Source organism: Triticum dicoccoides, unplaced genomic scaffold (genome assembly GCF_002162155.2).
Source record: "Triticum dicoccoides isolate Atlit2015 ecotype Zavitan unplaced genomic scaffold, WEW_v2.0 scaffold1882, whole genome shotgun sequence".
Taxonomy (NCBI): Eukaryota; Viridiplantae; Streptophyta; class Magnoliopsida; order Poales; family Poaceae; genus Triticum; species Triticum dicoccoides.
The window spans coordinates 206,134-219,759 of record NW_021229096.1 but is presented as its reverse complement, the minus strand read 5'-3'; the positions used below and the strand labels follow the sequence as shown (position 1 = coordinate 219,759).

At 47.0% G+C, this 13,626-nt stretch overlaps 1 pseudogene; it reads left to right on the top strand.

Annotated features, from left to right (window-relative positions):
- The first annotated feature begins 2,669 nt into the window (after positions 1-2,669).
- LOC119344817 lies at positions 2,670-11,941 on the top strand (annotated as a pseudogene).
- Positions 11,942-13,626: the final 1,685 nt, after the last annotated feature.

Below are 13,626 nucleotides of genomic sequence, written 5' to 3'. Positions count from 1 at the left end.
GTTCCGCAACAGCATGACACCGTCTAACCACACCACCCGGAAATGCTACTGGCTCACCCGGATTCCCAAGGGTGAGGGCCTGTCGTCTCCGGTAGCCGGGCCGGCGTCGTCGCATCCTCCAGCACCGGCTCCCCAGCCAGACGGCAGGCTCCAAGATGAGTTCCCCGAAGCCAACGCCACCTACATCATCTTCACCAATGAAGCCGACGACAAGCACAACCGGTGCCAGTATCACCGCGAGGTGAACGCCGTCGCCTCACAGGTCCCGGAGTTCATGCACTGGTCCGAGAGGCCTATCAATTGGAGCCGCGCTGACAACCTGCCCGTGATGCCTTCGTCGGGTTCCTATGCCATGGTGTTGGATTCCACCTTCTCAACGGAGAGGTGAGCTTGCCGCTTCTCCCGGATCCTGATAGACGGCAGTAGTAGCATCAACATCCTCTACTGTGACACCATGGAGAAGCTGGACATCAAGGAGAAGCAGCTCCAGCCCAGTCGGACTGTCTTCCATGGCATCGTACCTGGACTTTCCTCCTCCCCAATCGGCAAGATCAAGATAGATGTCCTGTTCGGAGACAAGGATCACTTCTGCCGCGAGCCAATCTGGTTCGAGGTGGTTGACCTGGACAGCCCCTACCACGCGCTCTTGGATCGGCCTGCGCTGGCCAAGTTCATGGCAGTACCGCACTACGCCTACCTCAAGATGAAGATGCCGGGCACCAAGGGCATCATCACCATAGCTAGAGACTACCAGAAGTCGGCTGCATGTGCTGCTGCCAGCAGTTGGCTGGCCGAGTCTCTCGTCATCGCCGCAGAGAAGCAACTCCTTGACCGGGTTGTGGCCATGGCCAGCACGCAGCCAGACATGTCGCCCTGACCCCCCAGAGTCAGAGACCTAGGGATCCTTCCAACCGGCCAAAGAAACCAAGAAGATCCCCTTGGACCCGGAGCACCCGGAGAGGCACGTTGTCGTGGGAGCCAACCTCGACAGCAAATAGGAAAGCGAGCTCATCGATTCCCTTCGTGAGAATTGGGACACCTTTGCATGGTCTCCAAAAGACATGTCGGGTGTTCCGACGGATTTCGCCGAGCACAAGCTGCATGTGAGGCCGGATGCAAAGCCGGTCAAGCAACCCCTATGCCGCCTGTCAAAAGAGAAAAGAAGAATTGTTGGTGAAGAGATCGCCCGGCTTCTGGAACCCGGCTTCATCATGGAAGTGTTCTACCCGGACTGGCTCGCCAACCCAGTCCTTGTTTTGAAGAAGAATAACAAGTGGCGCATGTGTATCGACTACAGCAGCCTCAACAAAGCCTGCCCCCAAAGATTCGTTCCCTTTGCCTCGGATATATCAAGTGATTGACTCCACAGCCGAATGCGAGCTGCTGTCTTTCCTTGATGCTTATTCCGGTTACCACTAGATCAAGCTGAACCCGGCCGATCAGCTGAAGACCGCCTTCATCACACCATTCGGAGCCTTCTTTTACCTCACCATGACGTTCGGCTTGAGAAATGCATGCAGAAGTGCCTCCTCAAGCAACTCAGCAGAAATGCCCACATCTATGTAGACGATATTGTGGTGAAGACGGAGAAGCGCGACACCCTTCTGGAGGATCTCAAGGAGATCTTTGACAATTTGCATCGTTTTCAAATCAAGCTCAACCCGGAGAAATGTGTATTCGGAGTACTAGTCAGCCAGCTCCTTGGTTTCCTTGTCTCCAAACGTGGCATCGAGTGCAACCCCGTGAAGATCAAGGCCATTAAGCGGATGCAGAGACCCACCCGGCTGCGGGACGTCCAGAAGTTCACCGGGTGCTTGGATTCTCTCAGCCGGTTCATCAGTCGGCTGGGCGAGAAGGCCCTCCCCCTATACCAGCTAATGAAGGAAACCACTTGCTTTGAGTGGAATGACAAGGCGAACGAAGCATTCCTCCAGATCAAGAAGATGTTGACCACACCGCCTGTCCTGGCCGCTCCGGCTGCTAAGGAACCCATGCTCCTCTACATCGCCGCCACCAGCAGGGTGGTCAGCACGGTGATCGTGGTCGAGCACTCAGAAGACGGCAAGGCATAGTCGGTCCAGAGGCCCATCTACTACCTGAGTGGGGTGCTGTCGGCCTCCAAGCAGAACTACCCCCATTACCAGAAGATGTGCTATGGCATGTACTTTGCTGCCAAGAAGCTCAAGCAGTACTTCCAGGAGCACTCCATCACGGTCGTCTGCACTGCCCCACTTGCCGAGATTATAGGCAACAGAGATGCATTAGGCTAGGTGCTGAAGTGGGCCATCGAGCTAGCTCCCCACACCATCCTCTACCAGCCCTGCACCGCTATCAAGTCCCAAGCACTGGCCGACTTCCTCGTCGACTGGGCCAAGACCCAGTACCTGCCGCCATCGCCGGATTCCACCCATTGGTGGATGCACTTCGACGGCTCGAAAATGCACACCGGTTTGGGAGCCGGCATCGTCCTCACCTCTCCCAAAGGCGACAAGCTCAAGTACACGCTGCAGATCCACTTTGCTGCCTCCAACAACGTGGCCGAGTACGAGGCACTCGTCCACGGGCTCTGACTGGCCAAGGAGATCTGCATCCGCTGGGTGCTGTGCTACGGCGAATCGGACTTGGTAGTCCAGCAGTCATCCGGCGATTGGGATGTCAAGGATGCAAACATGGCGAGCTACCGCTTCCTCGTCCAACAGATTAGTGGGTACTTCGACGGGTGTGAGTTTCTTCACATGCCACGGGCCGACAACGAGCAAGTTGATGCCCTCGAACGGACTGGCTCCACTCGGCAGGCAATACCAGCCGGCGTCTCCCTCCAGTACCTACGCAAGCCAGCTATCAAGCCTTCGCCGAAGTCAGAGTCCATCTTCGTGTCGTCTGACCCCGGAGCAGTCAGATCCGACTAGGGGACTGCAACAGTCGGCCCGGGGACTTCGACATGCGGCCCGGGGATTGCAGCACTCGAACCCGGCCTGGGTACTTCACAACCCGGCCCGGGGGCTGCTGTAGCCGACCTGGGGACTTCGGCAGGCAACCTGGGGGCTGCAGCACTCGAACCCGGCCCACGGACTTCAGAACCCGGCCCGGGGGCTGCACCAGTCGGCCTCGGGACTTCAACGACGCAGCAAGCAGCGGCCGGCTCCGACCCGCCGCCTCCCAACCCAACCGCCCCGGTACCAGTTGCCGTGATGAGAGTGATAGAAGCACCATCCTAGGCGCAGCCCATCCTCAACTTTCTGGTGACCCGAGAGCTACCAGCCGATGAGATTCTAGCCCGGCAGGTGCAACGTCGGGCAGCAGCATACACAATAGTAAATAGAGAGCTTGTTAGGCACAGTGTGACTGGTGTCTTCCAGCGCTGCGTAGAGCCGAAGAAGGGCATGGAAATCCTCAGAGATATTCACCAAGGTGAATGCGGTCACCACGCCGCCACGAGATCCCTTGATGAGGACATGACTACCTTGGATACGACCAAAAATATTGCATACATGCATATTTGTCAGGTGATTTCTAATGCAAACTATTCAATAATCTATTTATGTTATCCAGAACAAAAATACTTCACACACTTTTGTGTTTTGTCTAATTGTAGGTGTATGGGACATTTGTACAATCCACATATGAAGATAAGGGAAAAGGAGAAGTTTAGGTTGTGTTCAAAAAGTCCTCTCACGTCACTTTTGGGCCAAGAGAAGATAGAGTCCAAGTCTCTCACGTTCTGGATTCAGATTCGGACTGCACAGACATACCTGAATCAAAACGTCAACAACTTTTTCATACGGACTCCGAATTGAGTGATTCTTTTTCTGTTGGAAACTAGATTTCGTGCTCTTTCCAACCCAATTGGATTCACCTTCAAATTCGTCCGGAGCGTTGAGTTACGGACGAAAACATCTGACGTTGAAACAGAATCCGAGTCAAACTACAAGCCCAAAGGTGTTGCATCACCTCCACTTGGGCCCATGAGCCTTGTACGACCTAGGGTTAGTTTTAGGCTGCCTTGGGACGTCCTCCCACCTCCTTGGCCGCCACCCCTTGCTCCTATATAAGTAGATCCATCTAGTAGCTTTTTCCTTGGGATTTGTTTAGTTAAAAGTTAGCCATTGCAACTTCGTGTACTTCGTCTGTGTCCAACGACCAGACCAAGACCGCTTCCGGATCCCCACCCTTATCAATACTTCATATATATTTGCGATATTCAGATTGCTTTATCATATTCTTGCTCGTTCTTCGAATGCTTGCAGGAATAGACCTTCGTGGTCAGGCTGATCGTGCTTCCAGCATCGTCAGTAACCTCAGGAGATTGGTTTAGCGGTTGCTAAGGCGCAACGTCGTGCACGTTTGTAGTCGGATCGTCAAAGTCGTCTCCACCAAATCGATAGTTATCATCTCATCGAAAGATCGGGACCCTCGCCTCTATCATCCCTTGTCGCCAAAGCTTTCTGCCATGATTGCTTCTGGCCTACTGCTTCGGACGATGCCAAGGTGATGAGGACATCAATACAATTGTTACACCCACAGGCCCTGCTGCTATACATACTGGACCAATTACTAGAGCTCGCGCACGCCAACTAAATTACCAGGTACTTTCGTTTCTTGGTAATGATTCTAATGTTCATGAGAATATGATGTTGCCTAAATTGGATACATTTGTTTTGCTTACAAATAAAGGGCCTAGCTTGGAGAAGGATGAACATTGGAGCAAGAACAAGCATGGAGATGATGGCATGCGCAAGGGGAACAAGAACGGAGTTACAAGTGATGATTTCAGGACTTTGAAGCCACCATAACGGGCGCATGAAGCCTTGGACGAAATATACAAGATGCCACTTCATAAATTTCGTCCCGAGGTTATTATAGGTGCTGCGTCACCTTATTATTGGGTCAGGCCCATGTAATTTCGAAATACATAAGTATAGGCTATTCTTAGAGTCCGTATGTGTGGGGAAACAAGAGATAGGGTTGATTTCGGACCCCTCCACCAAGGGCCACGAAATTCCCCCCTCTTCCTCCATATATACAGCCCTTAGGGCATCGTTTAGACTTTGGGTTTTGTTTAGATTAAAAGTTCGCCATAGCTGCAACTTCGCGTACTTCGTTTGTGTTCAACGACCAGACAAAGGCGTCACAGAACCCCACCTTGATCAATAAAGCTTTCATCTTATATTCGCAATATCCAGATTGCAATCTCAGTTTCTTGCTTGTTCTTCGTTTGCTCGCAGGAAACAGACCCTCGTGGTCAGGTTGATCGTGCTCCGGCGTGGTCGATAACCTCTCGGAGTTGGTTTAGCGATTGCTAAGGCGCGACGTCCTCGCACGTTCGTAGTCGGATCGTCAAAGTCGACTTCCACCAAAGCGATATCCATCATCTCATCGAAAGACGGGACACCCCGCCTCTATCAAGTGGTATCAGATTTCCAGGTTGCTCGGTGAGATTTTACAGTTTTTTGTAGTTTAGATCGAGTCTGTTTTTCATACCTACAGTCCACGAAAAAGCCAAAAAAAAATTATGGTTAGTTCATCATATCCGAACCAATCTGAGCCTTTGCATAATCTTTTTAGGGTTTTGCTCTGTTGAATTTGCGGTTGCATCGTCGTGTCTAGTTGCTGGTCTTAGAGTCTAGTCTTTTAGAGTTTCGAGTTCTGGTCATAAGTTGTCACACCGCCGCCGCACCATCATCATCGCCCCTGCCATCTACCACCACCGCTTATCCGCCACCGCTTCGAATCCGTGTCCATATACCACCACCGCTGTCATATACCACCACCGGTGCCATCTACCGCCATATATCCACCACCAATCCGAGTTCTTGTCATATTAGGTTTGTTTTCGAGATCCATCTAGTTTCCGATTCGTGTTTCCTTGCCGGAGTAGGTTTCGGAAAAAAAAAGAGTCCGGAAACCACCCTCCGTTTGGGCCCAAAATTTTCGGAAAATGCACTTGACAAAAAAATTTCTAGCTATTCTAATTTTAGGTGTTTCTAAGCGTATTGAGACAGTCACCGTTATAGAAAGTTTTCTTGCCCATCCTGTCAGTTTGACCTGGGAAGAGTTTTGAGACACTCGCCATTATAGTGATTTTTCGCAAAAAAAAGAGCGAAAAAAAATTCCAGAGTGTGCTTTTCCCTTGTTTACGTGCAGCACCGTGATTTTGTTAGTGTTCTAGGCTCGCGTCTCTAGCACGGTCTAGCCTAGGACCAGCACAGTACCGTCGTTGAGCGTTTATTCAACTTTGCATCTCTGAATTGATTATTGCTGACCCTTTTTGCTACCATATTATAAGCCTTCCCAGCTCCACATACATCTACGTCGTGCGTTTGACTCTCCCTGGTAATCGCTCTATCCAAGCTTTGAGAGTTTTGACTACAACGGTTGCCGATCACCACCTGCTGCTGGGTAAGAACTGGTAAGAATTTGAGGTTTGCTTGACGGGTTTGTTATACACCACCACCACTTCTTAGTAGTCTGTAGGATCATATTCTTGTGTGTTTCTATTTGCTGCTAACCATGGTAGGATCACAAGCCGATGAGACTGATTGGGAGAACCTGACAAACAAATAGCTACATGATAAATTTCAGCAAATGATGAGTGGACAGGTGCAAGATGTGTTAAACAGATTTGAAGAGGCCATGGAGAAGATAGATGGCATGGAGAAGACGTTCGAAACAAAGCTCGATAACAAGTTTAATGAATTTCTCGCGCGTCTTCCACCACCACCACCCGCTGCACCTAACGCACCTCTCCAACAACAACAACAACAACGGCTACCTCCACGTCGCGAAACAGACCTCTGCTGAGCGAGCCGTGTCCCTCTTGCGTTTGGCCAAACTGTTGGTGCTGCTGTTGATACTTCTGTGGCTCCTGCTGTTGATGCGGAGGATGATGAGTATGCGGGCGATTATGAGGATGAGGTTGATCAAAATCCGAACTACGTGCAGCCACCAGCACCACCACCAGCAGGTCGACCTCGGGTATATATTCGTAATGGTAGGCCTGCACCACCACCTCAGGTACGAGATGATGTCCATATTCCTAAACTGAAATTGAATATTCCATCATTTGAGGGTAGATATGTTCCTGATATATATCTTACTTGGGAGTTAGAAACTGAACAATGATTTACATGTTTACAATATCCTGAGGAGAGACGGGTTGTTGCTGCTGTTTGTGCTTTCACTAGTTTTGCATGTGTATGGTGGTCTGAACATTGTAGATTATATCCTATTCCAACTACTTGGGCTGCTTTGAAAACTGCTATGCGTACGCGTTGGGTTCCACCATATTATCAACGTGAGTTGCTTCAAAAATTGCAGTGTTTAAGACAAGGGAAAAATTCTGTAGAAGAATATTATAAGGAATTACAAACTGGCATGATTACATGTGGTATTGTTGAGGAGAATGAAGCTATGCTTGCACGTTTTCTGGGTGGATTAAATAGAGAGATTCAGACCATTCTAGACTATAAGGAGTATACTAATATCACTCGTTTATTCCATCTTGCTTGTAAAGCTGAACGTGAAGTGCAGGATCGACAAGCATTGGCGCGAACTAACTTTTCTGCAGGCCGACCTTCATCATGGACACCGCGTGCATCTTCTACTTCAACTGCACCAGCACCTCAATCAGGTGCCTCCTCCAGTCGTGATACAAGAAAACAGGCACAACCACCATTATCTGCCAAGAGCGCACCTGCCGGGCCTGCACAGAGTTCTTCTTCCATGGCATCAACAGGGCACACAAGTGATATTATTTGTCGTCGTTGTAAGGGAGGAGGTCATTATGCGAGAGAATGCAAATCTCCGCGTGTGATGATTGCTACTGCGGATGGTGGATATGAGTCCGCTAGTGACTATGATGAGGAGACTTTGGCTCTTATTACACGTGAAGAACATGGTGGAGATGATTCTGATCATGAGACGCAATACATGGCTCCTGAAGACGCTGACAGGTATGAATGTTTAGTTGCTCAACGTGTTTTGAGTGTGCAGATCACACAAGCTGAGCAAAATCAGAGGCACAATTTGTTCCATACCAAGGGAGTTGTGAAGGAACGTTCTGTGCGCGTCATCATAGACGGAGGGAGCTGCAACAACTTGGCTAGCATGGAGATGGTGGAGAAGCTTTCTCTCACCACAAGACCACATCCACATCCTTACTACATCCAATGGTTCAACAACAGTGGCAAGGTTAAGGTAACACGTACTGTTCGTGTGCATTTTAGTATCTCTACATATGCTGATTATGTTGATTGTGATGTGGTACCTATGCAAGCATGTTCCTTATTACTTGGTAGACCATGGCAATTTTATAAAAATTCTGTACACCATGGTAGAAACAATCACTATACTCTTGTTCATAAGGATAAAAATATTACTTTGCTTCCTATGACTCCTGATTCCATTTTGAAAGATGATATTAATAGAGCTAATAAAGCAAAACAGGAGACAATAAGAGTGAAAATCAGATTGTGGCAAAAGAATTTGAGCAACAAATGAAGCCTAATAATAAACCATCTAGTGTTGCTTCTGAAATTAAATTGAAAAGTGCATGTTTATTTGCCACCAAATCTGATATTGATGAGCTAGATTTCAGCAAATCTGTTTGCTATGCTTTTGTGTGCAAAGAGGCATTATTTTCATTCGAGGACGTGCCTTCCTCTTTGCCTCCTGCTGTCACTAACATTTTGCAGGAGTTCGCTGACGTCTTTCCACAAGACGTGCCACCGGGATTACCGCCTATTCGAGGGATTGAGCATCAGATTGACTTAATTCCCGGTGCTTCACTGCCAAACCGTGCACCATACCGTACCAATCCAGAGGAGACGAAGGAGATTATGCGTCAAGTACAAGAGCTTCTCGACAAAGGTTATATACGCGAATCCCTTAGTCCTTGTGCTGTTCCTATTATTCTAGTGCCGAAAAAGGATGGTACATCACGTATGTGTGTTGATTGTAGAGGCATTAATAATATTACTATTCGTTATCGTCATCCTATTCCTCGGCTAGATGATATGCTTGATGAATTGAGTGGCTCTACAATATTCTCCAAAGTTGATTTACGTAGTGGATACCATCAAATTCGTATGAAATTGGGAGATGAATGGAAAACAGCATTCAAAACTAAGTTTGGATTATATGAGTGGTTAGTCATGCCTTTTGGGTTAACTAATGCACCTAGTACTTTCATGAGATTAATGAACGAAGTTTTACGTGCTTTCATTGGACGATTTGTGGTAGTTTACTTTGATGACATATTGATTTATAGCAGATCTTTGGAAGAACATTTGGAACATTTACGTGCTGTTTTTATTGCTCTACGTGATGCACGTTTGTTTGGTAACCTTGGGAAGTGCACCTTTTGCACCGACCGAGTATCTTTTCTTGGCTATGTTGTTACTCCATAGGGAATTGAAGTTGATAAAGCCAAGATTGAAGCTATTGAGAGTTGGCCGCAACCCAAAACGGTCACACAAGTGAGGAGTTTTCTTGGCCTCGCTGGATTCTATAGGCGTTTTGTGAGAGATTTCAGCACCATTGCTGCACCTCTCAATGAGCTTACAAAGAAAGATGTGCCTTTTCTTTGGGGTACCGCACAGGAAGAAGCCTTCTCGGTATTGAAAGATAAGTTGACACATGCTCCTTTACTCCAACTTCCTGACTTTAATAAGACTTTTGAGCTTGAATGTGATGCTAGTGGAATTGGATTAGGCGGTGTGTTATTACAAGATGGCAAACCTGTTGCATACTTTTCTGAAAAATTGAGTGGGCCTAGTCTGAATTATTCTACTTATGATAAAGAATTATATGCTCTTGTTCAGACTTTAGAAACATGGCAACATTATTTATGGCCCAAAGAATTTGTTATACATTCTGATCATGAATCTTTGAAACATATTAAAAGTCAAGCTAAACTGAATCGTAGACATGCTAAATGGGTTGAATTCATTGAGACTTTTCCTTATGTCATTAAACACAAGAAGGGAAAAGAAAATGTTATTGCTGATGCATTGTCTCGCCGCTATACTATTCTTTCACAACTTGACTTCAAAATATTTGGTTTGGAGACCATCAAAGATCAATATGTGCATGATGCTGATTTTAAAGATGTAATGCAGTAAAGAAGGAAGAATGTGGAACAAGTTCATCGTTAACGATGGATTTGTGTTTCGTGCTAACAAGCTATGCATTCCAGCTAGCTCCGTTCGTCTTTTGTTGTTGCAGGAGGCGCATGGAGGAGGATTAATGGGACACTTTGGCGTGAAGAAGACGGAGGACGTACTTGCTACACATTTCTTTTGGCCAAAGATGAGACGGGATGTTGAGCGTTTTATTGCTCGATGCACTACATGTCAAAAAGCTAAGTCACGACTCAATCCTCATGTATTATATATGCCTTTGCCTGTACCTAGTGTTCCTTGGGAGGATGTATCTATGGACTTTGTTTTAGGTTTACCTTGAACAAAGAAGGGGAGGGATAGAATATTTGTTGTCGTGGATAGATTCTCGAAAATGGCACACTTTATACCATGTCATAAAAGCGATGATGCTGTTAATGTTGCTGATTTGTTCTTTCGTGAAATTATTCGCTTGCATGGTGTGCCAAATACTATTGTTTCAGATCGTGATACTAAATTTCTTAGCCACTTTTGGAGATGTTTATGGGCTAAGTTGGGGACTAAACTGCTTTTTAGTACTACTTGTCACCCCCAAACTGATGGACAAACTGAAGTAATCAATAGAACGTTGTCTACTATGCTTAGGGCTGTTTTGAAGAATAATAAGAAAATGTGGGAGGAATGCTTGCCTCATATTGAATTTGCTTATAATCGTTCATTGCATTCTACTACTAAGATGTGCCCTTTTGAAGTTGTGTATGGTTTCCTACCTCATGCACCTATTGATTTGTTGCCTCTTCCATCTTCGGAGAAGGTTAATTTTGATGCTAAACAACGTGCTGAATTGATTTTAAAAATGCATGAGTTAACTAAGGAAAACATTGAGCGTATGAATGCTAAATATAAACTTGCTGGAGATAAGGGTAGAAAACATGTTGTGTTTGCACCTGGAGATCTTGTTTGGTTACATTTGCGTAAGGATAGATTTCCCGATTTGCGCAAATCAAAGCTAATGCCACGTGCTGATGGTCCCTTTAAGGTGTTAGCAAAAATAAATGATAATGCATATAAACTTGAGCTGCCTGCAGATTTTGGGGTTAGTCCCACTTTTAACATTGCAGATTTGAAGCCTTATTTGGGTGAGGAAGATGAGTTTCCGTCGAGGACGACTTCATTTCAAGAAGGGGAGGATGATGAGGACATCAATACCATTGTTACACCCACAGCCCCTACTGTTACATATACGGGACCAATTACTAGAGCTTTCATCTTATATTCGCAATATCCAGATTGCAATCTCAGTTTCTTGCTTGTTCTTCGTTTACTCGCAGGAAACAGACCCTCGTTGGTTTAGCGATTGCTAAGGCGCGACGTCCTCGCACGTTCGTAGTCGGATCATCAAAGTCGACTTCCACCAAAGCGATATCCATCATCTCATCAAAAGACGGGACACCCCGCCTCTATCACAAGGAGTTGGTCAAGAAGTGCAAGGGGTGCCAACGCTTCAACTCTAAGCAACACCTGCCGGCTTCCGCACTCAGGACCATCCCCCTCACTTGGTCGTTTGTTTTCTGGGGGCTGGACATAGTGGGCCCATTCAAAACAGCACACGGCGGCATGACCCATCTGCTGGTCGGCGTGGACAAATTCACCAAGTGGATTGAAGCGAAGCCAATCAAGAAGCTGAACGGCCCGACTGTTGTGACCTTCATCGCAGATATCACCGTCTAGTACGGCATACCGCACAGCATCATCTCCGACAACGGCACAAACTTTGCCAAAGGTGCCTTGGCCCGGTTCTGCGCGACACGGGGCATCTGTGATGAGGACATCAATACCATTGTTACACCCACAGCCCCTACTGCTACATATACGGGACCAATTACTAGAGCTCGCGCACGCCAATTAAATTATCAGGTACTTTCGTTTCTTGGTAATGATTCTAATGTTCATGAGAATATGATGCTGCCTAAATTGGATACATTTGTTTTGCTTACAAATGAAGGGCCTAGCTTGGAGAAGGATGAACATTGGAGCAAGAACAAGCATGGAGATGATGCCATGCGCAAGGGGAACAAGAACGGAGTTACAAGTGATGATTTCAGGACTTTGAAGCCACCATAATGGGTGCATGAAGCCATGGACGAAATATACAAGATGCCACTTCATAAATTTCGTCCCGAGGCTATTATAGGTGCTGCGTCACCTTTTTATTGGGCCAGGCTGATAGAGGCAAAGGTGTCCCGTCTTTCGATGAGATGACGGATATCTCTTTGCTGGAAGTCGACTTTGACGATCCGACTACGAACGTGCGAGGACGTCGCGCCTTAGCAATCGCTAAACCAACTCCGAGAGGTTATTGACCACGCCGGAGCACGATCAACCTGACCACGAGGGTCTGTTTCCTGCGAGCAAACGAAGAACAAGCAAGAAACTAAGATTGCAATCTGGATATTGCGAATATAAGATGAAAGCTTTATTGATCAAGGTGGGGTTCTGTGACGCCTTTGTCTGGTCGTTGAACACAAACGAAGTACGCGAAGTTGCAGCTATGGCGAACTTTTAATCTAGACAAAACCCAAAGTCTAAACGATGCCCTAAGGGCTGTATATATGGAGGAAGAGGGGGGAATTTCGTGGCCCTTGGTGGAGGAGTCCGAAATCAACCCTATCTCTTGTTTCCCCACACATACGGACTCTAAAAATAGCCTATACTTATGTATTTCGAAATTACATGGGCCTGGCCCAATAATAAGGTGACGCAGCACCTAAAATAGCCTCGGGACGAAATTTATGAAGTGGCATCTTGTATATTTCGTCCAAGGCTTCATGCACCCATTATGGTGGCTTCAAAGTCCTGAAATCATCACTTGTAATTCCGTTCTTGTTCCCCTTGCGCATGCCATCATCTCCATGCTTGTTCTTGCTCCAATGTTCATCCTTCTCCAAGCTAGGCCCTTCATTTGTAAGCAAAACAAATGTATCCAATTTAGGCAGCATCATATTCTCATGAACATTAGAATCATTACCAAGAAACGAAAGTACCTGGTAATTTAGTTGGCGTGCACGAGCTCTAGTAATTGGTCCAGTATGTATAGCAGCAGGGGCTGTGGGTGTAACAATTGTATTGATGTCGATAGAGGCTAAGGTGTCCCATCTTTCGATGAGATGATGGATATCGCTTTGGTGGAAGTCGACTTTGACGATCCGACTACGAACGTGCGAGGACGTCGCGCCTTAGCAATCGCTAAACCAACTCCGAGAGGTTATTGACCACGCCGGAGCACGATCAACCTGACCACGAGGGTTTGTTTCCTGCGAGCAAACGAAGAACAAGCAAGAAACTAAGATTGCAATCTGGATATTGCGAATATAAGATGAAAGCTTTATTGATCAAGGTGGGGTTCTGTGACGCCTTTGTCTGGTCGTTGAACACAAACGAAGTACGCGAAGTTGCAGCTATGGCGAACTTTTAATCTAAACAAAACCCAAAGTCTAAACGATGCCCT